Raw genomic sequence first — 8,712 nt, forward strand, 5'->3', positions numbered from 1 at the left:
GAGCCAACATCCGTCGGAAAAAATCCTAGGATTTTGTTGTGGGAATGTCCGAACAAAGTCCGACCGTGTGTACGGGGCATTAGTGTAGTGCATCCTCCTCACAGTGTTCAGTTAAAGCTACAAGTTAGTTTAGTGTGACCTCTGCACGATGTTCAGCTAAAACTACAAGTTAGTGTAGTGCGTCCTCCTGACAGTGTTCAGCTAAAGCTACAAGTTAGTTTAGTGTGACCTCTGCACAGTGTTCAGCTAAAGCTACAAGTTAGGGTAGTACATCCTCCTCACAGTGTTCAGCTAAAGATACAAGATAGTGTAGTGTGTCCTCCTCACAGTGTTCAGCTAAAACTACAAGTTAGTGTAGTGCGACCTCTGCACAGTGTTCAGCTAAAGCTACAAGTTAGTGTAGTGCGTCCTCTGAACAGTGTTCAGCTAAAACTACAAGTTAGTATAGTGCGACCTCTGCACAGTGTTCAGCTAAAGCTACAAGTTAGTGTAGTGTGTCCTCTGAACAGTGTTCAGCTAAAGGTACAAGTTAGTGTAGTGCGTCCTCCTCACAGTGTTCAGCTAAAACTACAAGTTAGTGTAGTGCGAGCTCTGCACAGTGTTCAGCTAAAGCTACCTGTAGAAGGTTGGTGGTGTTTTCATGATTCTATCACTACCGCAGGCAGCTAAATAAGCTACAAGTTATTTTTTTGCGAGCTCTGCACATTGTTCACCTAAAGCTACCTGTAGAAGGTTGGTGGTGTTTTCCTGATCCTATCACTACCGCAGGCAGCTAAATAAGCTACAAGTTAGTTTTTTGCAAGCTCTGCACAGTGTTCACCTAAAGCTACCTGGTAGAAGGATGGTGGTGTTTTTCTGATCCTATCACTACCGCAGGCAGCTAAATAAGCTACAAGTTAGTGTAGTGCGTCCTCCTCACAGTGTTCAACTAAAACTACAAGTTAGTGTAGTGCACAGTGTTCAGCTAAAGCTACAAGTTAGGCTAGTGCGTCCTCCTCACAGTGTTCAGCTAAAGCTACAAGTTACTGTAGTGCGTCATCCTGACAGTGTTCAGCTAAAACTACAAGTTAGTGTAGTGCGACCTCTGCACAGTGTTCAGCTAAAGCTACAAGTTAGTGTAGTGCGTCCTCCTCACAGTGTTCAGATAAAATTACAAGTTAGTGTAGTGCGAGCTCTGCACAGTGTTCAGCTAAAGCTACCTGTAGAAGGTTGGTGGTGTTTTCCTGATCCTATCACTACCGCAGGCAGCTAAATAAGCTACAAGTTAGTTTTTTGCAAGCTCTGCACAGTGTTCACCTAAAGCTACCTGTAGAAGGTTGGTGGTGTTTTCCTGATCCTATAACTACCGCAGGCAGCTAAATAAGCTACAAGTTAGTTTTTTGCGAGCTCTGAACAGTTTTCACCTAAAGCTACCTGTAGAGGGTTGGTGGAGTTTTCCTGATCCTATCACTACTGCAGGCAGCTAAATAAGCTACAAGTTAGTTTTTTGCGAGCTCTGCACAGTGTTCAGCTAAAACTACAAGTTAGTGTAGTGGGAGCTCTGCACAGTGTTCAGCTAAAGCTACCTGTAGAAGGTTGGTGTTGTTTTCCTGATCCTATCACTACCGCAGGCAGCTAAATAAGCTACAAGTTAGTTTTTTGTGAGCTCTGCACAGTGTTCAGCTAAAGCTACAAGTTAGTGTAGTGCATCCTCTGAACAGTGTTCAGCTAAAGCTACAAGTTAGTGTAGTGCGTCCTCCTCACAGTGTTCAGAAAAACTACAAGTTAGTGTAGTGCGAGCTCTGCACAGTGTTCAGCTAAAGCTACCTGTAGAAGGTTGGTGGTGTTTTCCTGATCCTATCACTATCGCAGGCAGCTAAATAAGCTACAAGTTAGTTTTTTGAGAGCTCTGCACAGTATTCAGCTCAAGCTACAAGTTAGTGTAGTGCGTCCTCTGAACAGTGTTCAGCTAAAGCTACAAGTTAGTGTAGTGCGTCCTCCTCACAGAGTTCAGCTAAAACTACAAGTTAGTGTAGTGCGAGCTCTGTACAGTGTTCAGCTAAAGCTACCTGTAGAAGGTTGGTGGTGTTTTCCTGATCCTATCACTACCGCAGGCAGCTAAATAAGCTCCAAGTTAGTTTTTTGAGAGCTCTGCACAGTGTTCACCTAAAGCTACATGTAGAAGGTTGGTGGAGTTTTCCTGATCCTATCACTACTGCAGGCAGCTAAGTAAGATACAAGTTAGTTTTTTGCGAGCTCTGCACAGTGTTCAGCTAAAACTACAAGTTAGTGTAGTGCGAGCTCTACACAGTATTAATGCTAAAGCTACCTGTAGAAGGTTGGAGGTGTTTTCCTGATCCTATCACTTCCGCAGGCAGCTAAATAAGCTACAAGTTATTGTAGTGCGAGCTCTGCACAGTGTTCACCTAAAGCTACCTGTAGAAGGTTTGTGTTGTTTTCCTGATCCTATCACTGCCGCAGGCAGCTAAATAAGCTACAAGTTAGTTTTTTGTGAGCTCTGCACAGTGTTCAGCTAAAACTACAAGTTAGTGTAGTGCAAGCTCTGCACAGTGTTCAGCTAAAGCTACTTGTAGAAGGTTAAAACAAAAAGAGGGAAATCTTGCGAGCCACAATGATCCAGTGCTCAATGTGCATAAATGTGAAACTCCAAAACAAAAAAAATATATATAAATAACTGTGAATATCTAGCCGCACACGCAGTTCACGTATTCATATCCGTGCACAAGTATAGAAAAAATTATTTGCGCTGCGCTTGATATCAAAAAATTAAATAAAGTGGTATCAAAGATCCCTGGTGTATAAATATCAAATAAGACTTACAAATTTCTATATGTGGTGTGTATCTTAACCTCTATATTATGCTTACATATCAAACAATAAGAGTGCAATGTGCATGTACACTCACGCCAAAGCAAACTTAATCAAGTGATATATCAGATAACATGCAATATCTCACATCTAGTGTAGCATGCACAGAATCAAATCACATGAACATGAAATAACATAAAAGTGCTTGGTGCTTTTTAAACGCAGTCAAAATAATTTGAGCTTGGTGATCTCTTTATAATAAAGTGTCCATAAAATGTCCAAATTAAAAGTGCATCTGTGTTCAGCGAAATCCAACACATCAGGTGCAAATAAATCCAAGTGCTGCAATCAACTGTGATGAATCCTGGAAACCCCCCCAAAGTGATTGTGCTCACCTCAAAGCGTGTGACACAGTGGCCAACTATGTCAAATCACGCTTGGTAGCCCCTCTTTGGGCTCTGCAAGGTCATATAGATACGATCTCCACTCACTCTAGGTTGACAAGGCTCCATAGACATCCATATATAGAATGAAGAGAGACTACATAGTGTAATACTATCAACCACTATTTTATTAAAATATAAAAATCGCTTCCCCCAAAAGGGGTACTCACATTCTCCTGGTGCTGCTGTGCACCAGACAATAAAGCGCCGTGTAAAATCGCTAATTAATGCGCCGCAGGGAATGTTTTTCCTCCTAGCTCAGCTGTATGCTTCTCGTCCGTCCTGGCCCCTGCCCTACGCGTGTTCGACACAGGGGGTCACGTGTCTTCATCAGCTACCTGTAGAAAGTTGGTGGTGTTTTCCTGATCCTATCACTACCGCAGGCAGCTAAATAAGCTACAAGTTCGTTTTTTGCGAGCTCTGCACAGTGTTCACCTAAAGCTACCTGTAGAAGGTTGGTGGTGTTTTCCTGATCCTATCACTGCCGCAGGCAGCTAAATAAGCTACAAGTTAGTTTTTTGTGAGCTCTGCACAGTGTTCAGCTAAAACTACAAGTTAGTGTAGTGCGAGCTCTGCACAGTGTTCAGCTAAAGCTACCTGTAGAAGGTTGGTGCTGTTTTCCTGATCCTATCACTACTGCAGGCAGCTAAATAAGCTACAAGTTAGTTTTTTGCGAGCTCTGCACAGTGTTCACCTAAAGCTACTTGTAGAAGGTTGGTGGTGTTTTCCTGATCCTATCACTACCGCAGGTAGCTAAATAAGCTACAAGTTATTTTTTTGCGAGCTCTGCACAGTGTTCACCTAAAGCTACCTGTAGAAGGTTGGTGGTGTTTTCCTGATCCTATCACTACTGCAGGCAGCTAAATAAGCTACAAGTTAGTTTTTTGCGAGCTCTGCACAGTGTTCACCTAAAGCTACCTGTAGAAGGTTGGTGGTGTTTTCCTGATCCAATCACTACTGCAGGCAGCTAAATAAGCTACAAGTTCATTTTTTGTGAGCTCTGCACAGTGTTCAGCTAAAACTACAAGTTAGTGTAGTGCGAGCTCTGCACAGTGTTCAGCTAAAGCTACCTGTAGAAGGTTTGTGTTGTTTTCCTGATCCTATCACTACCGCAGGCAGCTAAATAAGCTACAAGTTAGTTTTTTGTGAGCTATGCACAGTGTTCAGCTAAAACTACAAGTTAGTGTAGTACGACCTCTGTACAGTGTTCAGCTAAAGCTACAAGTTAGTGTAGTGCATCCTCTGAACAGTGTTCAGCTAAAGCTACAAGTTAGTATAGTGCGTCCTCCTCACAGTGTTCAGATAAAACTACAAGTTAGTGTAGTGCGAGCTCTGCACAGTGTTCAGCTAAAGCTACCTGTAGAAGGTCGGTGGTGTTTTCCTGATCCTATCACTACCGCAGGCAGCTAAATAAGCTACAAGTTAGTTTTTTGTGAGCTCTGCACTGTGTTCAGCTAAAACTACAAGTTAGTGTAGTGCGAGCTCTGCACAGTGTTCAGCTAAAGCTACCTGTAGAAGGTTTGTGTTGTTTTCCTGATCCTATCACTACCGCAGGCAGCTAAATAAGCTACAAGTTAGTTTTTTGCAAGCTCTGCGCAGTGTTCAGCTAAAGCTACCTGTAGAAGGTTGGTGGTGTTTTCCTGATCCTATCACTACCGCAGGCAGCTAAATAAGCTACAAGTTATTTTTTTGCAAGCTTTGCACAGTGTTTAGCTAAAGCTACCTGTAGAAGGTTGGTGGTGTTTTCCTGATCCTATCACTACTGCAGGCAGCTAAATAAGCTACAAGTTCATTTTTTGTGAGCTCTGCACAGTGTTCAGCTAAAACTACAAGTTAGTGTAGTGCGAGCTCTGCACAGTGTTCAGCTAAAGCTACCTGTAGAAGGTTTGTGTTGTTTTCCTGATCCTATCACTACCGCAGGCAGCTAAATAAGCTACAAGTTAGTTTTTTGTGAGCTATGCACAGTGTTCAGCTAAAACTACAAGTTAGTGTAGTACGACCTCTGTACAGTGTTCAGCTAAAGCTACAAGTTAGTGTAGTGCGTCCTCTGAACAGTGTTCAGCTAAAGCTACAAGTTAGTATAGTGCGTCCTCCTCACAGTGTTCAGATAAAACTACAAGTTAGTGTAGTGCGAGCTCTGCACAGTGTTCAGCTAAAGCTACCTGTAGAAGGTCGGTGGTGTTTTCCTGATCCTATCACTACCGCAGGCAGCTAAATAAGCTACAAGTTAGTTTTTTGCGAGCTCTGCACAGTGTTCACCTAAAGCTACCTGTAGAAGGTTGGTGGTGTTTTCCTGATCCTATCACTGCCGCAGGCTGCTAAATAAGCTACAAGTTAGTTTTTTGTGAGCTCTGCACAGTGTTCAGCTAAAGCTACCCGTAGAAGGTTGGTGGTGTTTTCCTGATCCTATCACTACTGCAGGCAGCTAAATAAGCTACAAGTTAGTTTTTTGCGAGCTCTGCACAGTGTTCACCTAAAGCTACCTGTAGAAGGTTGGTGGTGTTTTCCTGATCCTATCACTACTGCAGGCAGCTAAATAAGCTACAAGTTAGTTTTTTGTGAGCTCTGCACAGTGTTCAGCTAAAACTACAAGTTAGTGTAGTGTGAGCTCTGCACAGTGTTCAGCTAAAGCTACCTGTAGAAGGTTTGTGTTGTTTTCCTGATCCTATCACTACCGCAGGCAGCTAAATAAGCTACAAGTTAGTTTTTTGTGAGCTATGCACAGTGTTCAGCTAAAACTACAAGTTAGTGTAGTGCGACCTCTGTACAGTGTTCAGCTAAAGCTACAAGTTAGTGTAGTGCGTCCTCTGAACAGTGTTCAGCTAAAGCTACAAGTTAGTATAGTGCGTTCTCCTCACAGTGTTCAGATAAAACTACAAGTTAGTGTAGTGCGAGCTCTGCACAGTGTTCAGCTAAAGCTACCTGTAGAAGGTTGGTGGTGTTTTCCTGATCCTATCACTACCGCAGGCAGCTAAATAAGCTACAAGTTAGTTTTTTGCGAGCTCTGCACAGTGTTCACCTAAAGCTACCTGTAGAAGGTTGGTGGTGTTTTCCTGATCCTATCACTGCCGCAGGCAGCTAAATAAGCTACAAGTTAGTTTTTTGTGAGCTCTGCACAGTGTTCAGCTAAAACTACAAGTTAGTGTAGTGCGAGCTCTGCACAGTGTTCAGCTAAAGCTACCTGTAGAAGGTTTGTGTTGTTTTCCTGATCCTATCACTACCGCAGGCAGCTAAATAAGCTACAAGTTAGTTTTTTGCAAGCTCTGCGCAGTGTTCAGCTAAAGCTACCTGTAGAAGGTTGGTGGTGTTTTCCTGATCTTATCACTACCGCAGGCAGCTAAATAAGCTACAAGTTATTTTTTTGCAAGCTCTGCACAGTGTTTAGCTAAAGCTACCTGTAGAAGGTTGGTGGTGTTCTCCTGATCCTATCACTACCGCAGGCAGCTAAATAAGCTACAAGTTAGTTTTTTGCGAGCTCTGCACAGTGTTCACCTAAAGCTACCTGTAGAAGGTTGGTGTTGTTTTCCTGATCCTATCACTACCGCAGGCAGCTACATAAGCTACAAGTTAGTTTTTTGTGAGCTCTGCACAGTGTTCAGCTAAAACTACAAGTTAGTGTATTGCGAGCTCTGCACAGTGTTCAGCTAAAGCTACAAGTTAGTGTAGTGTGTCCTCTGAACAGTGTTCAGCTAAAGCTACAAGTTAGTGTAGTGCGTCCTCCTCACAGTGTTCAGATAAAACTACAAGTTAGTGTAGTGCGAGCTCTGCACAGTGTTCAGCTAAAGCTACCTGTAGAAGGTTGGTGGTGTTTTCCCGATCCTATCACTACCGCAGGCAGCTAAATAAGCTACAAGTTAGTTTTTTGCAAGCTCTGCACAGTGTTCACCTAAAGCTACCTGTGGAAGGTTGGTGGTGTTTTCCTGATCCCATCACTACCGCAGGCAGCTAAATAAGCTACAAGTCAGTTTTTTGCGAACTCTGCACAGTGTTCAGCTAAAGCTACAAGTTAGTGTAGTGCGTCCTCCTCACAGAGTTCAGCTAAAGCTACAAGTTAGTGTAGTGCGAGCTCTGCACAGTGTTCAGCTAAAGCTACCTTTAGAAGGTTGGTGGTGTTTTCCTGATCCTATCACTACCACGTACAGCTAAATAAGCTACAAGTTATTTTTTTTGAGAACTCTGCACAGTGTTCAGCTAAAACTACAAGTTAGTGTAGTGCGAGCTCTGCACAGTGTTCAGCTAAAGCTACCTGTAGAAGGTTGGTGGTGTTTTCCTGATCCTATCACTACCGCAGGCAGCTAAATAAGCTACAAGTTGGTTTTTTGCGAGCTCTGCACAGTGTTCACCTAAAGCTACCTGTAGAAGGTTGGTGGTGTTTACCTGAGCCTATCACTACCGTAGGCAGCTAAATAAGCTACAAGTTAGTTTTTTGTGAGCTCTGCACAGTGTTCAGCTAAAACTACAGTTAGTGTAGTGCGAGCTCTGCACAGTGTTCAGCTAAAGCTACCTGTAGAAGGTTTGTGTTGTTTTCCTGATCCTATCACTACCGCAGGCAGCTAAATAAGCTACAAGTTAGTTTTTTTGCGAGCTCTGCACAGTATTCAGCTAAAGCTACCTGTAGAAGGTTGGTGGTATTCTCATACTACAGGCAGGCAGTTGATTTTGCTCGCTGCAGTATCAGTATATATATATATATATATATATATATATATATATATATATATCCCAGCTTAGTGCAGCTACAGGCCATTAGTATGTCTGGAAGGCCAACAAGGAGAGGCAGACAGTCACAAGCCAATAAAAGAGGGCAAGCAGGCTCTGTGTCTAGAGGCAACAGTGCTGGTCGTGGAGACAGTGCATCCTAATCAACACGTGGCCGTAGGACACGCTTGGCCTTTTTTTCGGCAGCTGGCCGTGTTGAGCCGCAACATGCGGAAGACTTGGTCGAGTGGATGACCAAGCCGTCCTCATCCTTCTCATCCTCTCTCACCCATGCTCAGGGTACTTTGTCTGGCAAAGCAGCTGGCAATGCGGCCTCTTTCCTCGGCTCAATGGCATCAGTCACTCCTTCCCTAGCTCCACCATGTCCTCCTGAGGAGTCCCTCGAACTGTTTGACCACAATGTTGGGTACATGCTCCAGGAGGATGCCCAGCGTTTAGAAGGCTCTGATGATGATACTGAGCTAGATGAAGGCAGTAACGTGAGCATGGACAAAGGGGGTGCCCAAGAAGGACAGCAATCTGGCAGTAAAGCTCCCCCTGCTGCAGCATACTGCCAGGTTTGCTCCAGTGATGAGGAGGGAGGGGATGATGAGGTCACTGACTCAACGTGGTTGCCTGATAGCAGAGAGGAGGAGAAGGAGGAGGCACATCACCAACGAGGCAGGATGCCCTCCAGGGGCCAGCCTAAGGGCAGCACACTGACTGCATCACACCCCAAAGCTTCACATGTGCAGGGCGCTGC

The sequence above is a fragment of the Aquarana catesbeiana genome, linkage group LG03 (genome assembly GCF_042186555.1).
Source record: "Aquarana catesbeiana isolate 2022-GZ linkage group LG03, ASM4218655v1, whole genome shotgun sequence".
Classification (NCBI taxonomy): Eukaryota; Metazoa; Chordata; class Amphibia; order Anura; family Ranidae; genus Aquarana; species Aquarana catesbeiana.